Source organism: Prinia subflava, chromosome 12 (genome assembly GCF_021018805.1).
Source record: "Prinia subflava isolate CZ2003 ecotype Zambia chromosome 12, Cam_Psub_1.2, whole genome shotgun sequence".
Taxonomy (NCBI): Eukaryota; Metazoa; Chordata; class Aves; order Passeriformes; family Cisticolidae; genus Prinia; species Prinia subflava.
In genome coordinates, this window is record NC_086258.1 from 18,159,071 (window position 1) to 18,186,796 (window position 27,726).

Consider the following 27,726-nt stretch of genomic DNA (forward strand, 5'->3'; position numbering starts at 1 on the left):
AACCTATACAGTTACTGTAATTTCAGAAGGTTTATTTGGTAGAAGCCACTGGACTACAGCTTCCTGTCACTTTAATTAATAATAAAATACATGATTTCATGTACATGTAGAATTATCACAGAATCATAGAATGGTTTGGGTTAGAGGGGAACTTAAAGCTCAGCTCATTCCAACTCCCAGCAGTGGGCAAGGATATCTTTCACCAGGCCAGGTGGCTCAGGGGCCCGTCCAGCCTGAGCTTGAACAATTTCAGGGATGTAAATTTGGACCCAAATTTAATATAATGATAATAACTGGGGACTTGATACTTGCAAGAAACACCCCTGTGTGACACACAGTCAGCAGCTCTACCTCGATGCCTTCTTGTCCAAAGAAATTGCTTTTCTTGTTAAGATGATGGTCCAAACTATCATTTCTAGGAGGAAATCATGGCATAATCAGCTACAGATATGGGAAGGGAAGGGCAGTGATTTTTGTAGGAAGTCAGGGATGAGGTCTCAGTGCCCTGTGACCAACTTTGCCAGCAGACAACACTTCCTCCATCCTTCTGCTGTTTGATCTCTCCTCTCCTCAGCTTACTCATCTGCGAGATTCACTTAATTACATTAGTCAACTTCACTGAGGTGTCTTGAAGCTTAATTAAGTTCTGGAAAGCCTGTCAAGAGCCGCTGGCAGAATGCTCTGAGGAGGAGTTGAGATGAGAAGTGGACATGAGGGAGGGGAATGAGTTGCTCTGTGTTTGGGTGAACAGAACGGGACGGAGCTGTGGATTCACGGCCGCTGTCCCACGCTCAGGGCACTGCCACGAGCTCTGGGGAGATCCCTGCTGATGATCTGCCAGCACAAACATTCATTCCCCAGTTTTATGGGGTGTGAGATTGTGTTATTTCCATTCTCATTCCCAAACAGCTGATTTTGGGAGGGGGATGTCCTCCTCAGTGCTGTGCATGGGGACGCAGCAGACACAGCTCTGTTTTCTCCCCAAGCCTTGGCAAAGCCAAGTGGCAGAGAAGTTCCCTAGATTAATTTTTTCCCTTTTTCTTAGAGCTGTTTAAAGGCTAAAAAACCCAAAAAGACAACCAAATCTCACACCTGCACCCCACTGGGGCCTAGACCTCAGCATTTTCCAGTGCCAGAGGGACTAAAAAGAAAGTGAGCAAGCTAAACTAAAACCCACAGCAAAGATTTTCTAAATTTGCCATCTCACTTCAGAACAACAAGAAGTTTTATTATTTCATATCATTCATTTTCTAGGTTTGTAGGCACTTTACTTATTAAATAAACAGGTTTTTCCACCTTTTCTCTAAAGAGATTTTTTCCCAGACCAATTAGGAGAAGGGCCATTTAGATTTGCTTTCCAGAAGGACCCTATTCAAAAGTTTCCTCCCAAACCAAAGACAAATACATTTATTAGTGCCCAACACGTAGCTTAAAGCTTGAGAAAGTGCAAAAAACCTTGTACTAATTGCATTTTAGTTATACATACTCTGTGTTAGAACAAAGCTTTTCAACTTTACCTTCTCCGCCTTTAAATCAGTTATGTCACTTTTTAAAAATATTCAATTTCCCCTAAATATTAAAAAAAAAAAACCCAAACACCTTCTTAGCATTTAACCTAGTAAGCTTCCTCTATACAACCTATAACTTGGTGGAACTTGGTTGGGGCAACCTGTGGCTGGTTGCTGTCAGTTCTGGTTTAACTCTTAGGAGGTTTTTTTGCGGGATGCGCCCCAAGGGGTGAATTGATATTCATCGCTAATATTCGATTTCCCCTAAGTATTAAAAAAACCACAAAAATCCACCTTCCTAACATTTAATCTAGTAAGCTTCCTCTATACAATCTACAGCTTGGGTGGGTAGAAGTTGGTCAGGGCAAGCTGTGGCTGGTTGCTGTCAGTTCTGGTTTCACTCTCAGGAGGTTTTTTCACCTGATGTGCCCCAAGGGGTAAATTGACATTCATTGCTAATATTCAATTTTCCCTAAAAATTAAATAAAAAATAAAAACCCCCACCTTCCTAACATTAAATCTAGTAAGCTTCTACTACATAATCTACAACTTGGTGGAAGTTGGTTGGAGCAACCTGTGGCTGGTTGCTGTCAGTTCTGGTTTCACTCTTAGGAGGTTTTGTTGCCTGACGCACCCCAAGGGGTGAATTGACATTCATTGCTAATATTCAATTTCCCCTAAAAATTAAAAAAAATCCCACCTTCCTAGCATTTAATCTAGTAAGCTTCCTCTATACAATCTACAGCTTGGGTGGGTGGAAGTTGGTCAGGGCAATCTGTCAGTTCTGGTTTCACTCTCAGGAGATTTATTCACCTGACTCACCCCAAGGGGTGAATTGATATTCATTGCTAATATTCAATTTCCCCTAAATATTAAAAAAAACCCCACCTTCCTAGCATTTAATCTAGTAAGCTTCCTCCATCCAATCTCCAACTTGGTGGAAGTTGGTTGGGGCAACCTGTGGCTGGTTGCTGTCAGTTCTGGTTTCACCCTCGGGAGGTTTTTTCGCCTGACGCACCCCAAGGGGTGAATTGACATTCATGGCTCCTCCAGGGGGAAGGAACATATGGAGGCTCCACCGGGACAGCCTCCGTGCTCGGAATTGCCAATGAGTGCACGGCTGAGCCTCAGCTGGGAAAACCTTGCCACTAACAAGGCTTCACGCTCCTGCAGCTCTCCTTGCTGTCTGTCAGCTCTAGGCACGGTTTGAGTGTCTCTGAACAACCTCCAGCCCCAGCTTGTTATGGAGAGGTGGTAACCTCTGCTTGTCTCAGGTGCAAGCAGCTCCCGTCTGAAACACCCACCAGGTATTCCCTACAGCTTAGCAAAATTGGGTGACTTGAGAAATGAAATGTTTAGCTGGGAAGTAAGGGTAATAAAAAAAATAAATTTTTTAAAAAAAGGGTTTCTGCTTTCTTTTCTGGAGGAAGAATTTCTCAGATTGTTGTGTTTGGAGTGCTTAAATACACCGCTCTCCTTTGAATCTCTTTGTTTTGCCTGTTTGTTTACCCTCCTTTTGCTGGGAAATGCCTTGTTATTGTTTCCCTGTGCTTTCCACAGGGCTTGAAATTACTGGCTGTGCAGGAGGAAATTAGCTGGTAATTAAAGGCAAGTTAATCACGATTCCCGTGGAGTCTGCTTGGTCCTGTTGCTGGGAGGAAGATTCTGCCTCTGTGGTCAGGCAGTGCTGCCCAAGCAGCAGGTGTGACATCGAGGGGTGGTTGTCACACCTGGTACCTGCTTGGAGCACACACAGGCAGGACTTGGAGCCTTTCAAACCCCAGCAATTAGAGATAATGGCATCATCTCAAATCAAGACAAGTAATTGAGCAACCTGCAGCCAGCAGATTGTTTTTGAGTGGTTCAGAAAAGGTAACTTGAAGAAAGAAAGCTTTGGGTTCAAACTTGTGGCATGCCAGTCTGTGCCTTTACCATATTTGTAATTGTTTTAGTCACCGTTAAAACTGGAAAATGCTTGGAAATTCTTTCCTGGGAATTGAGTTCAAGACTCTCAGCTCCTTCCAAAGTGTCCAAACCACAGGGCTGTCTGCACAACCCAACTCCTTGGCTAGTGGAGTGATATTTGAAGGGATATGAGTGGGATGTGTTTTGGTTTTTTACAGCTAGAGAAAACCTGAGCACTTGCTAGAGGGAGTCCCTTGAATTTTCAGTGTGACTTGAACATATTTTTGAGGTAGATTTTAAGACGTTGATGATGAAGTCGTGAGGGCAGCTGAACGTTTTGAGCACTTTGTTTTTCAAGGAAACAAACCTCAGACACTCAGGTTTCTCCTCATGCCTGCCTGTTTCACTTACGAGACTTCAGAATCTGTTTGGTCATTTCCCAGGCACTGAGTGGTGGATGACAAATACCTGAATTCCCTGTGTAGGGCTGACTAGCAAACCCCCTTTCCCATATGCAGAGACCACTTAGCACCTGAGTGTAATGGCAGGGAGGAAGGAAGGGGAGCAAATGTCTGGTCTGAGCTCTAGACTGCAATAAAAACCAGAATTAAAAGTCTCAGCAGAACCCCAGTTTCACCAGTGAGTTCAGCACCTGGCCAGAACCCAGCTGTGATGTAAGGATTTCATCTCCTCCTGGAATTGGTGGACATGGGGCACGTGAAGCAGCACCCCACACTTGCAGGACTGTGCACAGCTGGGGCTGGGGGTGTTCGGTTCCCTGAGTGTCTGAGTCACTTCTCGAGAGCAGGATGTGGGCTGGATTCAAGTGAACCCAGAAGTCTGAATACAAATGGTGATACTGAAGGCTTCTGTCCACCTCCTGCTGTACCCTAAAGGCCCCCAGCTCCATGGATAACTTTTTTTAATATCTTGAAACTTCCTGGAGGTGCCTGCCCAGCAGTGCTGGGGGGCTGGATGTTTCCAGGGACAAAGCAAGTCCTGAGCATGGAGATCTCCAAACCTGGTGGGAAGATATTGCCCTGGAGGGCTTTTCCTTTTTCACAGAATCATGAAACAACCAGGGTTGTTTCACAGGGTTAGAAGGGACCTCTGGAGGTCATCTTGTCATCTCTGGTCCTGTCCTTCTGCCCTGAGCTTTTGTCCTTCACACCATGGAAGAGCTTCCATCCAGCCTGTGGATATTTCTGACAGACTGAGCCTTGAACAAAAGTTGTTCTGGGCTTGGTTGCAAAATAAAACCATGAGCCCTGCTCTGTTTTGTGGTAGGAAAGACCCGGGGCTCTCTCACCATCATCTTTAAGAGCCCAGCTGCCACAGCTTGAGGACTGCCTGCCCGAAGGGGGAGAAAAAACAAGAGATGCCAAGAACAGAAATGAAAACTTGGAAAATTCCTCAAATGGTTAAAATAAACTCCTTAGGGAAAAAAAATGAAAAGGGGAAAAAAAAAAGGAAAAAAATAAAAAAAGAAAAAAGTGCCTCTTCTTTTGAAAGGCTGCAATTACTGTGGATAGGATCCATCTCACCTGATGGCACCGAGGTCTCGGCATCTGCACTGAGCACTCAGATCTCATTTACCATCAATGGAGAGAAATGGGCACCTCCAGCAGGCAATTGCTCTCATCTGGAGGTGGTTGCCTAAAATAGGTCAGACAAATCACTGCAATTTCTCTCCACTTACACATTTAAGAGACTCACTCCAGTACAGACACTTGTCTTGTGGACCTCTGACACCAGGTGAGATGAATCCCCCCTGAAGTGACAAGACCCATCTTCTGAAAGCAAGGGGGGAATGAGTGGGGATGTCCCAAACCCTGCACTGATGGCATCATGAGTCAGCGAGTACAAAAAAGTGAAAAGCTCCCCAGAACACATCAACCTCAGCTCTGACCATTTGGAGGATTTGGGAACATTTGAAGGGGTGATTAGGATTAATCCATTTACCTGAGTAAGTCACTTGGAAAGCCTTAGCTGTGAAACAATATTGGTTATCAGCATCCTCCTGTGAGGATGTTCTGTGAGTTCTGGAAAGGAGATTTTTTTCCCTCTGAAACAGCCTCTTCACATTTTCCCCGAGTGAAGTATTTTGCTACTCAGATTTGTGATTTAATAATCATAAATAATAGAGCCCTTAGTGCTATATTTTTAAATGACTGAATGGTGAGAATCTACTTTAAAAAATTGTATGAATGCCTATCACTTGTGTGCATATAAATGTATTCAATTAGCACTCAAATCTTGAGTTATCTCCTGATGGAAGGCAAAACCTTTTGAATTCAGTCCCATGCAAGAAATACTGTGTCATTTAACTCACAAAAGGATGCCATGCACTTAACAGATAATGACTGAAGAGGATTTTGCTGTATTGCCTGTTCAGCTGCTTGTGAGGACAAAGAAAATAATTCCCCTTTTAGGATCCTATGGGGTAATGAGTGAACCCTCTGCACACTGATCACACTGAGTAGGGGAAAGGGAAGAGCCCGATGGGCTAAAGGGGCTGCAATTTCATTGTCATGGTCCCCCATGTGCTTTCCATGTTTTGTCTGGGATGCTAAGCCAGTGGCTAACCTGTCTCTGAACCTGCCACCAGCACACAGAGATTACTCACCCTGGATACTGCACTTCAGCAAATGCAGAATTAGCCCTGGCTAAGTAATCTTGTTAGCGTGATTCAGTGTTAAATGGATCTCGATTAAATGGGCCTTTATATTGTCCCAGCTGGAGATGATAAGCCCCCACAAGGAAATGGCAGGAGACCCGAGGAAATTGCTTTACTTCAGCCTGGGATGTTTAACCCCATAAAACACTTTCTAGTCCCCCTCTGCTGTTGCTTCTGCTCACTTGTGTGGCACCATTTCCTCTGGCCCTTGGCTGTGGGGACAGGAGAGGCTCAGGGCAGGGGCTGGGGCATCTCTCCCAGAACCTGTTGGCCAGGACAAGAGCTGGGGATGCTTCTGAGAGGGCAGGATGGCTCTGATGGGTGACTTGGTCCTCCTCTGTGCCTCTTTGCTGGAATTAATAATCCCTTTGTTAGCACAGTGCTTTGTCCAACCCCTCACTCAAGATGTTGGTGCTGGGGCACCCGAGCATCCAAAGGTCAGAGCCACTGCTGCCACCAACCATTTATTAAGCTGCAAACAGCACCCAGGGAGAATCTGCAGTCTCATCTTAACAGAAGTGGATTTCCTGAATGTGCCTCTGGGGCTCGCTGGGAATGGCTTGGGGTTTATCAGTGTGAGATAGGGATCAGCACGGTGTGTCCTGCATCAGAACCTGACACTCCCCTTCCCCTCTCGCTGTTAGATTTGGCAGTGTGCTCACAGCCTGGGGAAGAGGGAAATGGCACCAAAATCCCCCCAGGGGCTGCAAATGCAGAGGCAAACTGGGGGGCACTGGTGTGACAGGGATGGAGAGCTGGGACTCGGCAGGACCAAAGTTTCCTCCTCTGCAGTGGGAGCCAGCTTTGCCCTCCAAAGGCTCCTGGTGGGCTGAAGCAAGGTCTGGGGGAGATGTGGTGCTGCAGCAGAAAGAAAGATTAGAAAGAAAAAATTAAAAAACCGATAAAACCCTTCACCTATGACCCCTGCTAATGGCCATTGTTAGGAAAAGGCTTCTGGGGACAGAAAACAAGGCGGACACCAAACTGCCCATGGTACCCACACATCAGTGTGTGCCCTCCTCCTGCTTCTCTGCTCTCCTCCTGCTCTCTGTTATCTAATAAATTTTCTCTCTCCATGTCTGATGTGACTTCAAAATATGGATTTATCCTCACAGAGTCAGAGATGCTAACAGGACACATGGAAAATCTCTGCTCTATAGCAAGTCAGATGATCTGATATCTTTTTTCCCAGACCCTTGACAGAAATATGGTAAACATGCAATTATTCGAATTTTTCCATAAATTTTGCATTGGAGGTGGATTTACATGCTTGTGATATTTTCCAGACGTGAATCCCAGCCCTGTGAAGCAGCGAATGGCTGCAGACGAGCAAGAAATGATATAATCTATTAGAGATTTCCTTCATTATCCCTCTAATCAAGGCTTCTATCAGTCTCCTTTGATGTGCTGCTGGAAAAAAAGATCTTCAAGTAAACTGATGCTGGAGATAATTAATTAACTTGCCATCCTCTTGCCTTACAGACAGAGACAGTGTAAGAAAGAAGAAGTGTCCTTTGCAATTACTGCTCTGTGGTTTTCCATCCTAGTGCTGACAGCTTGTAGGACATGAAGTGGAAAAGCATTTTACCAAACTTTGAGGCTTTGGCCATCAATTCCTTCACTTGAGAATATTTTCTCCTGCTTGTATTTCTCATGTTGTTGGATAACACTCGTGATGGTGAAAAATGGATTTAATACTTGAACAGTTAGAGTTGGATGTAATCTAACTTGGTAATAACATCTTTATGCTTTCCTTAGAGCAAATAACCCCATCTCTCCCACCCTCAGATTATTGTACAGGAAATCCTTTGTTAGGATAAAATAGAACATTGAGAGTAAGAGTTGGGCCAGTGGAGTAATATGGGTGCTGCAGGTTGCCACAGGTATTCCAAATATTTTTCTAGGGGCTTGGCAGGAATGGGGAATGATTTCTGCCTTGGGAACCCATCTTTTTCATGTGAACCTCTCTTTCCAAATATTGGAGCAATCTCAAGTCCTGTAAAGACATGGTTTTCCTTTCTGATATTTTAAAGGCTAAAATTTAAATTTCTCTGCCATCTCAGACCAAACCTGGAGCAGGAGGAAATCTTCACCAATCTCAGACCATTTTTTCTTTTACAAATTATGCCCCTTTTTGCTAAGGCTTTCTTGTGTTTCCAGTTCCCTGAGTTCTCAAAACAGCATTTCAAATTCTAACTAGGTTAGCTCTCCTTAAATTTCTTCTTTTTTGGTGCTGCATGAGCACACAGACAGGGCAGAGCACGGCTGAGCGGGCAGCCTGACAGAGCTTTAAACACGGCGCCGCTCAGAGCTGATCCCAAACACCACCAGCAAAACACTGACAAGAGCCTCCTTCCAAAGGAGATCTCCCCAGAAGGATCAGGTAGTGAAGCAGAGTGGGAAAAGCACATAATGAAGGCAAGGCTGAGTTTAGAGGGTTTCCTAGCAAAATCGGGGATTTTGCTGATTGTGGTGTGTGTGTGGGGTGGGTTCATGACAAGGAAAAACTCATTTAGTTTGGGTTTGGTCACCAGGGGCTTGCAAATTAATTAATTCTTGTTGGACTTATTAAAGGCTGAAGAAGTGAGGGATGGTGTTGGTAATGCAGCACAAACTGATTCTTTTTTTTCCTGGGAAAACACTGAAGCCTGACAGAACCAGGTTTCCTTCTGTGGAAACGCTGAAGACCACCATGCATTGCACAGTATTTGTTCATCCATGCTTTTTAATGAATGCATTTCCTCCTCTTCCAGGTGCTGGCAGGCACTGTAAGCTCCTAGGAGGCAGCACAGGGCTGAGACAATAAATAACTTTAGTATTGTGGTGCTTCACTTCCAGCAGTGATGGGTCTTCTCTTGCCCTAGGGAGTGGATGAACAACTTTAACTGGTGGATGAACAACTTTAACTGGTGCATGAGCAACTTTAACTGGTGGATGTGTCCTACCAAATGCTGTATCTGCTTTTATTTTTTATTTTTCCAAATTATTAGTAAATGAAGGTGAATTGTGAAACATTAATCCCAAAATGGGTGTGAATTAACGCTGTGAGTTGGTGGTGGTCCTGACTGGTCCCTGATGAGGTTGGGGTGAGGGTGGGTGCTCTGGAAGGGGGGCTGTGCTAGCAGGGTTTCCATCACCTCTGGGGTTAATTTTTTTGGGGAGGAAAGTGCAGTTCCTGGAAACCACAGGTTGAAAACCCCACCCCAAGCAAAGCCTCACCAAGACTTTGCCTTTTGAGAATCATTCTGTCAAGGCCAAGAAACAAACCAATGTGGCAGCAAGTGTTTGAAGGGTATTTTTTTTTATTATTATTATTATTTTATGAGTGATTTGCTTAACTAGGCAGATTTCTCACCATCTCTCCATGTTTTTTGGAGCAGCTGTGGCAGGTGCTGTTCCAGAACAGTCTCAGGAGTTGTCCAGGGTCAGCAGCAGTTGAGTCAGCTCTCAGGCTGAGAGTAGCTGGAGGTTGTGATGATTTGCTTTTTGGAAAACCAAAGGGGACAGATGATTTTTGGTTAAAATGGTCACCTTTGGAAAATCAGAAAACCTCCCCCTTCCTGGCTGTCTTCCTGGGAAAGCTGGGAACGTTTTCATCTGCAAGCCTTTAACACTAAAATTGCCAGTTTTGAAAGTAACTGTCTTGCAAACTACAAATCCTCATCTTGGCCTGTAAGCACTGAAAAGCTCCTGCTGAATGTCCTTTCTCACACACTCTTTGTATGCAGAACTCTTAAAAAAACCCCTGCTAATTAATTTTAAGCCTCTTTGTGGCAAAGCCTAAGAACTGGATTTACCAAGAGAGCAGGGGGTCCATCTGGTGCAAAAAGCTCTCTCCTATGCCAAGGTGTTTGTTTCATGGTGGGGTTTAGGTCTGGAAATCTCCTTTGGGCAGCAGGTTGGTTGTCCTGACCACTGACCACTGGCACGTTTCTCAGCATGGTGAGGGGACGGTGGCAGAGTCCTCAGCCAGAAGTCAGAGGGGTTTTCCTGCAGGTGTCCCATGCTTGGGCATGTGCACAGTGGTTTTTTCCCTAAATAATGGGATCACACCTGATGGCAGTGCTGAGTCTTAGAAGTGGGGTCGGGGGAAAGCATGGAGTGAGTTCAGGGAAGCTTTTGCAGCTTTCATCCTTCAGGTTCTCTTGAAACTCCTTTAAATAAAAACAATTAGATCATCATTTTTCACCATCATAAACTCTTGTTCTCTGGAAGTGCCTGTAGCTGAGAGGACACACAAACCAACTTCCCACACCTCTGCCCACACCAGCCAAGCCAGATCTGGCCAGGAAATTTGGAGTTTGGGTAACACATGTGTTTTGCATCTCCCATTTTCTGTATCTCTCATTGTCTCAATCCCCTTTTCTCACAGTTTGTAATTTTGATTTTTTTTTCCATGAGCACATTAAATCCATGTTAATGAAAATCTGCTTGAATTCCCCAAAAGATTTGCATTGATTTTTGGGTTGGAGAGAGGCAGGGAAAGCAACAGCATCGACAAGGAGACCTACTCATTTGAACTTAATCTGTTCCTCTGTCCTAATTAGCAATACATCTGCTCACAGAGAGAGAAGATTTTGATAATTGGCAAAATAAAACAAACTGGGTGGAGAGAATTTTGCAAGTTTTTAAGTGCGTGCAGCGTGCAATGAGTGAAAGGAGAAAATGAAACGAATGAGAGAGTAATGAAATTAAACACGAAATGCATCTCTTCTCCCCATACAGGAGCATTTCATCCTTTCCAACCCAACTGCAGTTTGGCAAACACTTGTTCTTTGTTTTCCATGTCTTCCAGAAAAGGACAAACCAGGAGCTGAGCCCTTACTGGGAAGCAGACCTTGAAGGAGTCTGGAGCAGGTAGGGATTTTGCTTCTGATGATATCCATGAGAAACATTTGCTTGTGTGTTTGATGCTGAGCTGTGCAGGACCTGCCCTGGCAGGGGATGGGCTGGCCTGGCTTGGTTGTGGTTCAGCCAGAGCAGAGCCCTCAGCCAGCTCCACTGCTGCCACAAAGGATCACACGTCCCATGAGGGCTGGCAGAGCAGTTTGCAGCCTCAGGTTTATTTTCCTCCCCTTTTTGGATGCTGCTAAAGGATTTACTGCTAGGCAGGAAAAGATGCTCCATCCCACATTTGTGTGTGTAAAAAGCAATGCACTCACAATTTGGGTGATGTATTGTTATCTACTTGCGTGTGGTCACCTAGAACACCTGAATTAGGAGAAATCAGATGTTGTGCTGCGTGTCCTTCAAATGATTATTTCAGATATTTGCAATCTTGACAAGCTTTTCCTGCAAAGTCGATGATACGAAATAATTTTCATTACATGCCCAAAACAGTCTGTAAAGCTCTGAAATCATTAAGAACCTAGTCATGCTGCTAAAATCCAACTGATTATGCTCTATTTTGTTTGAACTTTTAATTCCTCTCCTGCTATCTTCCCTTGGTTAGTGGTCAAGTGTAACTTTACCTTGAAGCTCAGCCCCTGTGAGACACAGCTTGTGGCTGATTGCGTCTGATGGGGGGGAAAGAGGAGCTTTTATTGGAATCTTCCTATTAATTTTTGTGCATAAATTAGGAGAAATTAAGGCTGTGTGTGGCTCCTGTAATCTGGTCATGGCTTGGCCATAATGTGATGCTGAGTGAGCACCACACCAAATAGTGCTGAGTGGCCAGAAGGGCTCTGGTGGCTCTGCTGGCAAACCATTCCCTTGGGAACTGAGGACAAGTCTTGGGAAAACCTGTGCTAGTTCACAGTGGACATGGAAATGGGATAGAAAGACCAGAGTCGTTGGTTTTCTGGATTTCACTGCTGGTTAAAACTTTATTGCCTGAGCTTTTCCTTCTGAAACAAAGTTAGGAGAACAAAAATCAGTTAAATACTGGGCTTGCTTAGTGCAGATTCTAATGTGCTCTCCCTGTATTCCAAGACATCCAGAAATGATGCAAACGTGCTGTGGGCAATGCTGAGCTAATCAGCTGCTTGAAAGGCAGAGCATTTTAACTCCAGTGAGGTGCCAGGTTATCACGTCCTCATTTCTTCAGGATGTGGGGAAAGCAGGCACATTCCTGCCTGCCAAGAGCTGGGCCAGCAGTCCTGGGGTGATGGGATGGGCAGGGCACTCAGTGGCTTTGCCAAAAAAAAAAAACCAGGCTGCAGATCCACCTTGGGGAGCACAGCTGGAGAGCCCCAGCTCTGCTTTGGCTCAGCATCCCTTCCTCCTTCTGGGGTTGGAATCAGAAGCCTTGCTGTGCTGGATTAGACTGCTCTGCTGGATTTTCGTGTCTGTGCATTACCCAGACACAGCCCTGTGCCTCATTAGCTGGAGGCTGGCTCAGCACAGGCTGGAGCTGTGCTGGTGTCAGCAGGACGTGCCCAGGGGTGCCAGGCCCTGCCAGGGTGTTTGCATTTCCGTGGGGCTGCCATTGCTCAGCACATCCAGGGATAGGAGCAGCTGATAAACAGCTCTGATTAATGTGTTTAATAACCAGTAACCAGGGACCAGCACACTGTAATAAGCTGCTCCTCTCTGGAGCTGCCACAGCATTCTCCTGGCAAATATTCTGACACTTGATCGCAGTCCTGCTGTGAACTCCCAAACCACAGAGCAGAGAATTTCTCCAAAGACTGGCCCATTTTCTCCCAGTGACATTCCATGCCACTCATCACCCCAGGAGTTCTGTGCCTCTGGGCACCCCCAACACCTGCTCTGTCTGAGCTGAGGCTGGGGGAGCAGTGCAGCCCCCCTGAAGGGCTGGGTGGCACAAGGGGCACTTGCAGAATGTCACTTTGGGGCACGTTTGAGTATCGCTGTCAGGCAGACTTGGCAACAGGTCATGTGAGGGCAGCCTCGGTGGGTCAGGCAGATTGCCTTGGCTGCCTTTAAAGGGTTTATCCCAAGGGGCAGCTGTCCTGTTTGAAATCCTGCAGGCAGGTAGGAGCCAGCCTTCCCCTGCCGGGCTGTCCCCAGTCCCAGCTGGCAGCCTGCTGGAATATTCAGCACCTATTGGGAGTGTGGCTGGGTTTGGTGTGGGGCTGGGCTCTCCTCCCCACCCAGGCAGGGTGTGAACTCCAGCTTTCCTTCCAGGAGGCCACTGCTGAGCTCTCAAGACCTGGAGCAGATTAGAATATGCTGAACTGTGAGGACTTGTCTTAATTAATGCTTTATAAGGTTACAGCTAGAGTGGAGAAATAATCAATAGCGAATAATCTACTCGGCAAATTCAGCTCTTTTCTGCCGGCGAGTTATCTGTAAACAGCTTGCAGTTTTCTCCATCCATTCATTCATTATTTACAATTATTTCCCAAATAGTTCCTTCAAATTGCTTTTGGTCTGCAGCTTGTTTGCAAGCAGCGCGTGGCAGGCGCCTGCTCCTCGCTGCTCAAGCTGTGATCATTAGTTTTTGGTGGGACGAGCAGGTTCTGTGGCCTCACGCTGTGTCCCCAAACACAGCAGCCCAGCTCTCGCCATTCCTCCTTAATGAATTCAGAATAGCTTTGGGAGGATATTCCTTGCCTCTTGAGCAGCATCCCCACTCTCTGCCAACAGCCTCGTTAGTTAAACCCTTCGTTAGGAGGCTTGTGAGGGTGAGGCGGCTGCAGCACGGATTCAGAGCTCATCCCATCTGGATTTTTCCTGAACTGCTCCTGGCTGGCCCTACTGGCCATATGAGCAGCAGGATCTTCCAAATAAGCAGGTCTTAGTGACCACTGGTGTTTTCAGTCTCAGGAACCTTCTTGGGTCACTGGTGAGAACCTCAGAGGCAATTTCTGTGCCCAGTCTGGCCCTTACTGCCCTAAATAAACCCTGCTGTGGCCAGGCTCACACCTAACTGCAGCCAAAGAGCCTCATTTAAACCTGTCACTGTGGCCAAGGTGACTGCAACCCTGGAAGACAAAATCACCTCCAATTCCAGGGCTCTTTCCATGGCTCTGGCTTGCAATGTGCCTCCCCCTGTTAAAATCACCACACCACCGCAGCTCCAAGGCAGCCGTGGCAGTTTTGATGATTAAAAGGATTTCTTCATGATAAGAACTGGAGTGAAACTCATTTCAGGTAGCAGCCAAACAGCTGCTGGATGGTACACAGTTTCATTTACTGCTGACATGAACTGGATTGTTTTAAGCAGAGGACATAAATAGGCTCTGACATAAATCAAAGAAAACACCAGCTGCGGGTCAGCCGCACTCTGGGGATTCACTGCTGTGGAGCTGTGAGGAAACCAGACAGAGGAGGCAGCTGCAAACCCTCATCACTCAGGAAGGGGCTGCAGGAAGAAGGATTGCCCCATGCTGGGGAATTTTGACAGGTTGCTTCCCCTTCCAACACTGATACAGTCCCTGGAAAGCAGATCTTGGGATGCAGCTGCAAAAGAAAAGTGCTGGAAGTTGGTTCAAGGTCTCTCCTGGCAGGGTTGTGCTGGGAAGTGCCCGGTGCTGGCATGGGAGTCTGGCCCTCTCCTCTGAGAGCCTTGGCCACCTGATAACTGAACTGAGCTGAAATTGTCCCATGGGACACTCCTGTCACCGTGCTGGGGGAAGGGTCCTTCACCCCTCCATGGTGAATCCAGCACTGGCCCCTTCCCACCGCCAGTCCCAAGGGCTTCCTGGGCCCAGCATCACCTCTGCTGCAGGTGGGGATGCAGAGAATTTGGGGAGGCCACAGAGGAGGGCTCAGTACACAGAGTGACACAGCCCAGAGGCAGAGATCACTCCAGCTGTCTTTTCTGTGGAAGAAAGACAGAAGGAAAAAAGGAGCTCTGCTTAAAAAATTAACAAATCCTGACCTCAGAGGAATCATGAGCCTAGAGCAAAAATGCACTGAGCACTGAACAGCGCTGCCTGCAAGCTGGGAAGCATCCCCAGAGCCAGCAGCAGTGTCCTGAGGCTGCAGACTCGTTCTGCTGGGTGCAGCAAACACTCCTGGCATGCTGCCTCAGCCCCTCCACAAACTGAGACTTGGGAAAAACAGCAGCAGCCCCCTTGGCCTCCTCTTCTCTGCTGCAGGCCCCTGCAGCAGCTGTGCTTCACCACCCTGGTGCTGCTGGAGCAGGGGGAGAGGGTTGGGTGGTGGGGTTTTTTTCTCTCCTTAAGTCAAAATCAATGATGATGACAGAGTTATAAGGTGAGCGATGGGAAAGGAGAAGAAAGCACCCGGTGTCAAATTTGATGCAGGAGGCAGTTAGAGGAACCTATTACGAGTTCTGTTGCCTTAGGGTATGTTGGTGGGTACATAGGAGAGTGTAATGTCAGCGAAACAGGAGAGCAGTCTCTTTCCCCTTGAACCCTTATCATTAATGTGGAAGGCATACATTGTCAGCTATTAGTCTGGAGGGGAGGGAGAAGAGCACACGAGATGTCTTAGTTTGGAAATGGAGCCTGACTCCTCGCCTGGCGTGTGAAGGATTGAGGGTTATTGCAGCTGCTGTTGTTGTTGCTGTGATTACAGTGGGTATTATAGGATTTGGGAGAAGATGGGGCTCTGAGGGTTCTGCTGCCTCTCAGTGTGGTTTTTGAGGAGGGAAGAGTGAAAAGCACCGTGTGGTGAATGCTCTGGGTGGTTGGAGCCCTGTTTCAGAGCGTGGTGGTGCCCTCAGTGACAGGGACGCTCTGTGTGACCGAGGGGGGAGCAGGTCTGTCACACACCCAGCACTGCCAAGGGGGACTTGGGTGGTTGTGACAGAGACTTTGCAAGAGAAATCAAATATAAAACAGTTTAAAAATGTTTTTAATTATTCCTGTTGCTGCTGTAGTCATTGGTGGAAGATGAGGAGCTGCACCCTGTGATGCAGGAAGGATCTGCAGGCAGGGATTTGGGTCTGGAGTTTGATGCCTCCCTGGCCATGAGCACTAGTCAGCCTGTCTGCTGTGCACCTCAGCAGCAGCTTTTGTGCAAACACACCAAATCTTTAGTGCAACCCTGGGTGAACCCGTTCTCAAGACAGCAAAGGATGCTGGCTCCTGCAGACTCAGGGAGGGAGTCGCTCTCCCACACCTCAGCTCCCGTCTCTGCCTCACCCACTTGATACAGTTTCCCTCACTTAGGAAATGTAAATAATTCCTTGGACTCCGCTAATCCCAAGATTACACGGGTAATTCCTGTTTGCATTAATGGGAGGATCTCTCTCAAATTCTCTGCATGTGAATGAGCATCACAGGGCTGGCACTCTGAGCCCGGGTGAGTCTCTGGCAGACGCTTCCCCTCCTCCCCTCCCCTGCACACAGCTCAGGCAGGATCTGAGAGGAAACACAAAATTAGCTCCTTTGCCTCAGGACGTTCAATTTTTTGGAGGCACATTGCAAATGATGTCTATTATTAACTCTGGCCATTAGTCCCTCCTCCATCCAGCTCTGCCATTGTGGCTTTCAGAGTGATCTCACAGGTGCTGCTGGAGATGGAGAACAAGGTCATGCTCCATGAGGTGTGGGAAAAAGAGTTTATGAGCAAGGAAAGCAAATACATCCCCTCTGTGCCTTTTCCTGCTGACACCTGGCGTGTACTGACTCCCAAAATCCCAGATTTGGGGTGTCTGGGGATGCACATCCGGGAATGCTGCACTACCCTGAGGTTTCTATTTCACACTCTGGCTGGGTGGGAGGAGGTGAGGGTTTCTGCAGCTCCCCAGCTGCATCTGCAGCTCCCCTCAAGCCCAAATCCAAACCCGGGAAAGTGCCCAAAGCTGCCCCAGCACCGGGGTCACCGGGGCAGAGCAGAGCCCCCTGCTCACTGCACCACCCCGTGCTGCTGCTCCTGACTGCTCCTCCCACTGCTGCTCACTGGGAAAAGAGTAATTAAGCCAATTAATGAAGATAAGCTGGAGTAGCAGCTCTGGAAAAATACCATTGATCAACAGCAGGCCCTACCCTGGGCTGAGCCCTGCCCCTTCTGCTGGTGGCAGCTGCCTGGCACTGCTCACATCCCCTCCAGGAGATGCCACAGGCTGGGACAGCCACCCCAGTGTGACAGCCACCCCAGTGTGACAGCCAGGCTGTGCCCAGGGGCTCTGGGTGGGGACGCTGTGCTGTCAGGAGCTGGGAGCATCCAAGGTAGTAATAAAATTAAAGCAGGGAGGGGAGGGAGTTAAAAAAATTGAAGAAATCACTAAAATACCCCCCGAACTGTCACACATCTGTCCCTGTAGCTCAGCACTGGGTCAGGCCAGCACATGAGCGTGGCAGGGATGCTGCTGAGGCACCTCAGACCTCCTGCCTCGGGGGCTGTCACTCAGCTCCTTCATTAGGAGGGAAAAAAGTGCTGGAGAGCCCTTGCTTCCTACAGTGGTTTTATTTCAAAGCTCTTTCAAACCAGGGTAAAGAGGTACGAGGCTCACTTTAGCACATGGGCTGCTGAACAAAAGAAAAGAAAAAAAAAAGTGTTCTTAATTTGGGGAATGATTTGGTAATTGTAAAAAATGGGAAGCCAGGTGGGTTTGGGGGGTTTGGGGAAGTTCTTGGGTTTGGGATGAGAGGAAGGTAGAAGAAAAACCTTTGTGCTGCTGTGAAATCTGTGTGCCATCAGTATCTGCTGTGGAAAAAAAAAAAAAAGCAGCAGTTAGCTGAGCAGCAAGATTGGTGTTCTTGTATTATTCCAAAAACATAGGACTGATACTTATTTCATTAGAGTAAGCTTTCCTGTAGCCAGTAAATGAATTCCAGGAAGTGAGAGGAACCCCAGGATCAGGGACTTTACTTCATTTGGGATTGTGTGCAGCTAATATTCTGGTTAAATAAATACATTTTACTAATTGGATTACTCAGACAGTGTAATATACTGCTGGATTTCCAACACGATGCTAATAAATTGTGTGAAGAACTTAATCATGTTAGCTTCCAAAAAGCTTGTAAGAGATGAAATTAAAAAATAAGTAGAAGTTGACATCTATTGCATTTCACAGTGTCTTCATTTTCCTCATCCTTCTTAGAGTTCTCCTTTCCTCAGCATGGCTGATGTGGATTTTTTTAATCTGCCTGTGATTAGGGAGAATGCAGGGTTAGAGTGGGACTGGGGGCTGCTGGCACCTGCCTGGTGTTTGGCTCTTCTCCTAGCACTGATCCTGGCAGAGACAGAGGGAATGAGGCCTTAACATCCCCTTCTGGAGGCCAGAGAGTGTCAGAGTCCAGGACATCCCTCTGGTCGCCCTGGAGGGTTTGGAGACCGGACAGGGGGTCTGGGGTCTGTCCAAGGGGCTCAGGCAGCCTCACACAGAGCCCAGGAGGGCACTGCCTCTGATCCCTGTCCATGGAGTGAATGCCCACATTGTATGAACAATCACAAGCTGAGAGAATTCAAAATAAGCAGTATTTAGTTTATCACAGAGTGTGAATGTAGAATTTAGGATTTTTAGTGTATGGGCTTGAAGAGGCAAGATGGAGGAATTGGGGAGTGGCCCCTGTGCTCCTTGTTCTTGTTCTCATCCCCCATTTTCTGCTGAGTTGTATCACAAGGATTGGTTTAGAGTAGAAATGACATGATAACTTAGGCAGTAAGTATTGGTAAGATTTTGTAAATAAAAAGTTCGTTGTGGATGGTGGTTGGACCAGAGAAATGGTACAAAGGGTCTGGGACCCTCTGATCTGCCCAGTCCTGCCGCGTGTCCTGCTCTGCTGGGGACGCCCTGCAGAGCTGAGAAAGAACTGAGAGATAATGAAGAATAAACAGCCTTGGAAACACTGGTGGACTCAGCTTGTCTGCTCTGACACTGGCACGGAACTTTTCGGGCAAGAAAAGCTCGAAAACCTTTTTACCTCGGGGAACAGCAACCCCGAGGAGAATCTCAGGGAACAGCAACCCTGAGAAGAGAGCTGTGGGGTGTTCCTCTGGATGCAGCAGGAAATGAGGCTGGAGAGAAGCACCCGGTGCTCCCCGGAGTTGGAAAGGATGCTGGGGGTGCGCAGGGTCTGTGCTGGGGGAGAGGACGTGGCCCTGGGCTGGGAACCCCAGCAGGGGCATGCCACAGCTCACGGCCAGCACAGGGAGGTGTTGGAGGGCCTGTGCTGTGCATCCACCTTCCTCCACATCAGCAAAACAACAGAGCCTGGGTGCTGCCGCCTCAATCCATCCTCAGCAAGGCACTGCTCAATCCACCTGAGCTTCCCACCAGCAGAGGAAAAGGCAACACAGACCTTTCTTTCCTTAATTTTTTTTTTCTTTTTTTTTCTTTTTTTTCTTTCTTTTCTTTCTTTTTTTTTTAATTTCTTGGATGGAAATACACAGCCAGAGAGTGAATGGCTCTCCCTCTCCAGCAATCTGACAAATGGACACTAAAAACAGATAACTTGTCCCTGCTGTCGATAGAACAGCACTTGGGTCACAGAGCCAGCTCAGATGTGTTCTTTAAGCTGCACCCAGCTGTCAATAGGGGCTGCTCCTTACTGAGGAATAAATGCCAGGCAAAGGGAGTGCTGGGGTTTGAGCCAAGGGGCTGGGGAACCTGCAGATGGAGGGAGCACACTCTGAGTGCCTGGAGAGAGGACAGTGCCCCTCACCCAGGTCAAACAGCCCTGGTACTTCCTGGGATAAGGATGCTCCCAACCTGAATTACACCCCAGCTCCTCCCCCCTCAGGTCCCCTCTGTTGTGTATGAACCTGCCACAGCCTCCCAGTGCAGCACAGAGTTTGCTGCAACCTCATGTGAGCTCAATATTTTCACATGATGGAAATCATCAATGTGAGTGTGCCTTTGTGACCATCTCACCAAAATGAAACTCCAGCACTCAGGCCTCAGGGGTTTAAAATACCCTTCCCTTGCTCACAAGCTGCCTGTTTGGACTCCCCTAATTTTTTCAGATGTATTTGATGCATCAAATGGTGATAATTGTTGTATTAAAGGGGCACATAGAGGAATAATTTGCCTTTCTGAAGAGCTGTGAGATCTTCAGATGAAACACTCGGCTGCTGTGATTGGCACTAAAAAGAGGGAATTGCCAATTCCTGTTACAGAGTTGGCTCCCCACAAGGTTTGGACGTGTGGCTTGGTGTGTGGTACCCAGAAATGCTGTCCCCCATCCTCCTGGTGTCCGTGGGATGCACAAGGCATAGGTGAAGGCAAATCAGGTGATTTTCATGGAGGCAGCTCCTCTTCCCAGATCCTTCCAGAGAGTCAAACCCAAACCACCCAGGTCAAGCGGAGTGCCTGGGAGCAGCTCAGAAAGCCAAAAAGCAGTTCCCAGTCTGGCATCCACAGCCTGAGCAGCCCCTGCCTGAGCAGCCCCATGTGCAGTGCACCAAAATCTCTGCACTGCTCTGCCTTCCCTCTCCCCCCCTCGCTTCTGTATCTCCCCCTGATCAAAAGTTGCTTTATTTTTTTAATTCCCCATATAAAAGGAGTATTGTCTGCATGAGGCCTCACCCTGCATTTATTTATATTTTCTCTCACAGCAGGATTTAAAAACAACAAACCAGCCCCTGAAATGGCAGCAGCTTCCCTGTAACCTGAACCTCATTGAAATACTAATAACTAGGTTTTGATGCAGCTTTGTGGGTATTAATGCAAATGTTTTTCTGACTCTCCAGGTTTAATAGCAACAGCTTATACAACTCTAATTAGCATAACAAAATTCAGTGATGAGGAGTAAAATGCTTGTCTTGTTTGATGTTTCCTGGTAATTAGCAAGAATAATGATTTATGCAGCGTTCCTGGTTCCCGGCTCACAAAAGATGGCAGAGAGCACTCTCAGCAGTTAACTCCGGGTTTGTGGAGAGGATGGAGCTGCTGGAAAATACCCGTGGAGAGCCGGGCAGGCTCACACAGTGTGTGTGTCAGCACAGCCGAGCACAGAGCGCTCCAGGGCTCTCCTGCACATCCTCCAGTGCTCCCAGTGCTGCCCGTGCGGGGCTGTGGGATTCGGAGCTGTGTGGGCACACGGGGCTCTCCCCCTCCCCAAACTCCCTGCCCTTTGCACAGGGATGGGCAGCACTCCCGCACGGCCAGGACAGCGGGTTTGCTTTAGGGATGGGATTTGTGCTTTTGGGAACACCGAGTTCTCCTTTCTGCCTGCAGCTGGGGAGGTTTCCTTCCCTCACCCCGAGCGCTGCAGACAGGGAGCCCCGGAGCAGCCCTGTGCAGGGGAAGGGAGGGTTCTCAGCACCAGCATTGCCGGGATGAAGCGAGGCAGAGCTGCTGCTGCACATCCCCTCATCCCCAAAGAACCCTCTTCTGCTGCCTTGGGCTGCGTGTTTGATCGCAGGCTCTGTAAAACACACGGCGTGCTCTGCTTTGGGCCGGGAGGAGTTAAAGGTCGGGGAAAAGAGGCTGCAGCCGGCGTGTCAGACACCGGCATCTCCCAGACACGACGCTCCGCATCACCTTTAATATTTCTCCCTGGCTGTGAACCCTTCTCCTGCCCGGGCAGGAACCCCCTCCATCCCTCCTATGCATAAGAGGGGAAGGCTTAAAAGCTGCCGCTGCCTTCCCAGCCCAGAGGAGCCTCCCTGCTCCATCACCCGCTGCCAGAGCTGGTGGGAATGGCTGTGTGTGACCCTCTGGGGGACGCTCAGCAGCCCCTGCCCTCGCCTGTGCCATTAAATGTGTGATGAGTTACGGTCCTCCCGTGTGCAGCCCTGCAGCAGCCACAGGCTGCTGTGTCTCTCCTCTGCCAGCTCCTGCCCCGCTCCCCAGCACCATCCTCTCCTTACAAAAGCTTTCATTGTATTAACAGCTGTAAAGTGAACCATGCGGGCCAGTAAATTCTGAAGGAGTAAAAAAAGAAACCTTCCTTTTATGTGGTATGCAGTCTCCTTTATGGAGGGCAGTGCCGAAGGCACTTATTGAGATAAACGTTCTGGCTGAGTTTTTAAAAGGGCTAAATAATGTTGGCCATTTGTGGGTCTGTAAGATGACAAAATTAGGAGAGAAGTTAAACTACCTGCTACTGAGCATCAGATGAATTTTTGTGGCAATCTGGAAGCAATCTCTGCCTGTGTATGCAGCTCCCCAGGCAGGGACTTGGCCAGCACAGCCAGAGGAGGGAGAGCTGCTGTGTTTCTTAAGTGCCAGAGCTTGGATGCAGCAGCAGCAATGTCGGTAGCCTGATCCAATACAGCAAATCCTTTGTTTCCTTGCTAAGAAAGCTAATTTTGCAAAGCAAAGGACTGAAAGATGTATAATCTGTGAGTGCCTCTAGTCTGTGGTGCTCTTGGGAGAGGGAAATTGTCGTCTGAGGAACAGGAGAGATGCAAGCAGGGCTGTTGGATCGTATTCTCTCCTTCCCTCCACCCTCCCAGTGTTTCTGAAATGGCTTCTACCGTGAGACACCCCGAGACAAGATGCATTCATTCATATTAATAACGTTTGAGTATCTGCATGAGTAAGGTGGCTCAGAGAGAGGCATTCATGATGAGAAGAATAATTTGGTCCAGCCAGTCTTTGCAAACTACTCTGGGGAAAAGCTTTCCCACCCTGGGCACAGTGGGAAGCCTTTGCTGTGCTGCTCACATAAGAAAGCACAAGCTGATCTGACAAGCTGCAAATGCCAGCATGGAAACGTCCCCTCCATGCCCTCCATCCCTCCATCCCTCCATCCCTCCACCCCTCCATCCCTCCATGCCCTCTATCCCCTCCATCCCCTCCATCCCCTCCATCCCTCCATGCCCTCCATCCCTCCATCCCTCCATCCCTCCATCCCTCCACCCCTCCATCCCTCCATGCCCTCTATCCCCTCCATCCCCTCCATCCCCTCCATCCCTCCATCCCCTCCATCCCTCCATCCCTCCATCCCTCCATCCCTCCATGCCCTCTATCGCCTCCATCCCTCCATGCCCTCTATCCCCTCCACCCCTCCATCCCCTCCATCCCTCCATCCCCTCCATCCCTGCCATCCCCTCCATCCCTCCATCCCCTCCATCCCCTCCATCCCCTCCATCCCCTCCATCCCCTCCATCCCTTCCATCCCTCCATCCCCTCCATCCCCTCCATCCCTCCATCCCTCCATCCCCTCCATCCCCTCCATCCCTCCATCCCTCCATCCCTTCCATCCCCTCCATCCCTCCATCCCCTCCATCCCTCCATCCCCTCCATCCCTCCATCCCTCCATCCCTCCATGCCCTCCATCCCTGCCATCCCTTCCATCCCTCCATCCCTTCCATCCCTCCATCCCCTCCATCCCCTCCATCCCCTCCATCCCCTGCATCCCTCCATCCCTCCATCCATCCATCCCCTCCATCCCTCCATCCCTTCCATCACCTCCATCCCTTCCATCCCCTCCATCCCTCCATCCCCTCCATCCCCTCCATCCCTCCATCCCTCCATCCCTCCATCCCTTCCATCCCTCCATCCCTCCATCCCCTCCATCCCCTCCATCCCTCCATCCCTCCATCCCCTCCATCCCTCCATCCCCTCCATCCCTCCCTGCTCTCCTGGGCTGTGTGAGGGGCTGAGCCCTGCCAGCTGCTGGGGACACACGGCAGGGAGATCTGGGCTCACACTTTTCTCAGCAAAGCACAAATCCCCGGGCTGGCAGTGACTCCCCCTGATGTGGTCACCCCCTGAACGCCTCGGGGTGCTCCAGCCCCATCTGGCAGCCGGCTGGGGGGAAGGCTCTGCTCCAGGAGGTGGTCACAAGGCACCAGAGCATTTTCCAGTGTCTCCCACAGAGGAAATTCCTCCGCAGTGAGATCATGCTCTCCTCTCCGAAGGAGGGCAGATCTGCTGGGGAGCAGGGAGCTGGGGATGGGGGCAGATCCTGCCTGCAGCCTCTGAACTCGCACTCACCCTGCTCCAGCAAGGTTTAACAGCATCCCTGCACTTTTTATAGTGGCAATTATTTGTTAGCAGAGTTCCAGCATGCAGAGGCTCTGAGCTGCATTGCTGCTTAGCCTGTCCCAGGGGTTGCTGTGGCACATTTTTGTGTTTGTGCCCTGCTGAAGGAAACAGCACCAGTGAGCACAGCCCCTGTCCTGCTTCCCACCCCCTGCCCCAGCTGAGGCATCGCAGAGGTGCTTTAAAGCACCTTCAGAGTCTAACCTGGTGCAACAAGCTTTACACTGCATCTCACTGCACAAATATTTATTTCAGGCAGAGAGATTTGCTGTAAAAATAATGAAATTTTCATGCAACGCTTTTAAGTGCAGAGCACAACTCTGAATTGCAGCTGGAGCTGAGGTTAATCAAGAGAGCTCAGTACCAGCAGGGAAAGGAGCCTGGCAGGCAGGGGGACAGGGAAAGGTGTGAGCCAGCAGTGAATGCTCACACAAACACGGGTAGGTAGGATTGCTCAGGCATTGAGCAACCTGGCCTAGTGGGAGTTGTCTGCCCGTGGTAGAGGGGCTTGGAACGAGATGAGTTTTAAAATCCCTTCCAAACCAAACCATTCTGTGGATATGAGTCTGTGATTCTGTAATTCTGTGATCCTGTGACTCCATGATTCCATAACTATGATTCTATGAGTCTTTGATTCTGTGGTTCTGTGATTCTGTGGATCTGTGACTCTGTGACTCTGTGACTCTGTGATTCTCTGATTTTATTACTCTACAATTCCAGCTACATGACTACACATTGAAAAACTCTCCTGGCCACCGTGTGCCAGCCAGCAGACAATGGCAATTGGTCAGCTTAGTGCCACTTTCTGGGGACTTTCCAGAGGCTCACACAACTTGCTGCAAAATGCATTGTGAAGCTTGCTGCTTCTCCAAATTTCAGCCAGGACACCCAAGCTCCCAGAGCTGCCAGGCAGGGTTGCAGTGAGGCTCACAGGCACTGGTGCTCAGGGGTTTTGTTGAGTCTAGGGGATAGTGCAGGTTGCAGCTGCAGCTTCTGACAAGCCCTGTGGGCTCCACACGGTGTGTGGGGCTGAGTCAGACTGGCTTTTACCCGAAGTGATTCACCTGGTGAATCCCACTCTCCTTCATGGGCTGAGCCAACCCTTTGGCAGGATCTGTGTGTTTTAAACGCAGCTCTCAAAAAGATAAATGTGTGGTGTGTGGACTCATCTCAGATTTCCTCCCAGGTGATCATCCTTGGATGGGATGAGATTTCCCTGCAGACACAACCAGTCACCAGAGCTCTGTGCTGAGCAGAGACAACCCCACTGGGAGTGTGGACCCACAGCTGGGACATCCCTGTGGCCACAGGGTGCCAGAGGGGCTCCTCAAGGAGATTTGGAGAGGGGATTTAAGGAGAAACTGTTTCCAGCGCAGCTTCAGCAAGGGCCCATCATCAGCTCATGCATCAGGTGACAGCAGGAGACAAGGTGGAGGGAGGAGAGCCCCGAGCAGTAAAACATTTCCACCCCTTTCTGCTTGGGAAGGCTCATGCAGGCTGTGTGTGTGGGGATGGGAATGATATAAATGTAAAATTGGCCCTCTCAGGTTCTGAAGAGCACAGTTTGCAGCTGGAGATGGATCACCAATCTTCCAGGGAATTGTGCTCTACAAGGTTAAGCATGTTTGCAGAAGAAATATGGATAATGCTCTTATCATGTATGACCTTTACTATATGTGTAACATTGTCAGTGACAAAAATGCCATTTTTTAAATGGTTTTCACACTATGGTATCCAGCCATTAATCATGATGTATGTGAGCGACTCTATATTGTTTCTCTGAAATTGCAGCATTAGATTACTTTCCATCCCGGCTGCTCACATGAATTGTACCCCCTGTTACCACGAGCAAGGCTCCTATTTTCCATGCCTAATGTCATTGTGGCCCTACATTTACCCAGAGGACTGCAGAGAACTTTGCAAGGCACAAAGAGAGCAGCTCTGCGCTCCTTCCCCGGCAGACAATTTGTGCATATGTGCGTATAAATGGTGCACTTACTTTAAGATGTCTCTCTAATCCAGGAGTTGATAAATGACTCTTTCAGGCACCTCTGCTGATGTTGCATTTTTAATGTAGACAAACTGTAGCTGTGGCTCCAGTCTGTGCATCCCTGCCACTGCCATCCCCACTCTTGGCGGGTTAATGTTTCATCTCGCCTGGTGTAATTTGGGAGGCTTTACTTCCAGAGTGTATTTTGATTTACAGAAGGTAAAAAGCAGTTGGCAGTTTGATGTTTACTCTTTTGTGGGCTTATTTTTTTTTTCTCTTTTTTTTTAATGCAGCAAGCTTTCAGGTGCGAGTGCTTCTTCCTGCTGTACATAACTGATATTTATCCTTCCTGTCTGAGGGAAGATGCTGTCCTAAAGGGAGGCCAAACAAAGCCCTCAAACCCTGCCTGAGCTGTGGTTTTGGGGACTGAGCTGCTCTAACAGCTCATTGTGGTGAAGGGTGGCACATAACACCTGCCAGTGCAGGACTTGTGCAGGGATCAAAGGGAAAACAGAGCTCACAGGAAGCTGCTGAACGCACAGTCAGTGTTAGCAGCCCTAACAAATCAGGTTTTGCCATTCCCCCAGCTGGCATTATCCAGAGTCTGGGCTTGTTGGGAGCTCATCTCCCCTTGCTGCTGCAGCAGGAGTGACCAAATGAGGCAAAGGCAAGCAAAGACTTTCAGGTGGAAATAATGTGGGCACACTGCATCCATGCAGAGCTGGGGGTATCCATGGGGATTGCCAGTGTTTGATGTCTTCAGAGGTCCAATCTCACTCATTCTCAACAGCACCAAGCCAGAGTGAGGTCACTGAGATCACTGAGCTCTGTGGCCCAAGTGGGGAGCAGAGAATCAGTCCCTTGGGATGAAAATATTTTCGAATAACAAAAAATCTGTGTTGTTGTAGCCCTTTGCTGATTTTGAGGAAGACCTCACCAAATCTCAGATATCCTCAGTGACCTTGGGAGAGCAACCACCTTTGTCTCTGGGCTCAGAAGCTTTTCATCTCTTACTCCATGCATGTGTTATGGCCAGTGCAGTGGGGACTGGTTTCCTTTAGAACACTTCCACGGGGCTCTGTAATCTCTTTATTCTGCTCCCTTACATGACTCTTCAGCACTGCAGAGGCAGCAGGTCCCCAGGTACTGAACCTTCCCAAATGTGCAGCCTGTCCCCTCTGTCTGATCCCTTCTTTGTCCCCATGGACCCTAAAAGGCCCCAGAAATCCCTGTCACTTCTTGACAAGTTTCTGGTGGCAAAGTGAGTGCCTGTGGACAGGACAGCATGGGGCTGAGTGCTCCACCCCCGGGACAAACAGGGAAAGGTGACAACCAGACTTGGTCTGCAGCACCCTGTGGCTGCCGCAGGTGCTGCTCCCCCTGTCCCTGAGCCCTCAGCTCCAGCCTCCCCTGAGCTGCCCTGAGCATCCTCAGATGAGTCAGTTGTGTGTGGGAGCAAGTGCAAAACAAATTGCACGTGCACACCACGAGAGCAGGCGCCTTGTCTCTTTTGTCTCCCTTTCTCTGTGCCTTTGTTCCAAACTCTTGCTTTTCTGAGTTTCTCCATGTCACATGCACTGAACTTTGAGGCTGATTATGCTGCAAGAGCTTCCTGTTTGTTGGTGTTGTCTAAAGAATAACGTGGCTGCGTTTGCCTGCCTCAAACCCATCCCAAACGAATCCTGATTTTCTCAGTTTACTCTGCCTTGCTGTTTCTCTTCTCTCATTGTCTAACCTTAATGATGAGCCCTGGAGAATGGTTTGGGATCATGGCAGGCGTGCCTGTAAAGGTGTTTTGGGGAGATGGGCCTCCCCCTGCCTCCCTCTGTGGAAGGGTTGATGTCGCAGGCATTACCTCATGTCCCACGCCACGCAGTGAGTCAAACTC

At 48.7% G+C, this 27,726-nt stretch overlaps 1 long non-coding RNA gene across 1 annotated transcript in view; it reads left to right on the forward strand.

The window, feature by feature from the left end:
* Nucleotides 1-27,726, forward strand: part of LOC134557218 (uncharacterized) — a 110,627-nt gene that overhangs the window by 74,928 nt on the left and 7,973 nt on the right. Inside the window, exon 2 of the long non-coding RNA XR_010082004.1 lies at nucleotides 10,886-10,947. This is a non-coding gene — a long non-coding RNA (uncharacterized LOC134557218). The remainder of the gene's footprint in view (nucleotides 1-10,885; nucleotides 10,948-27,726) is intronic.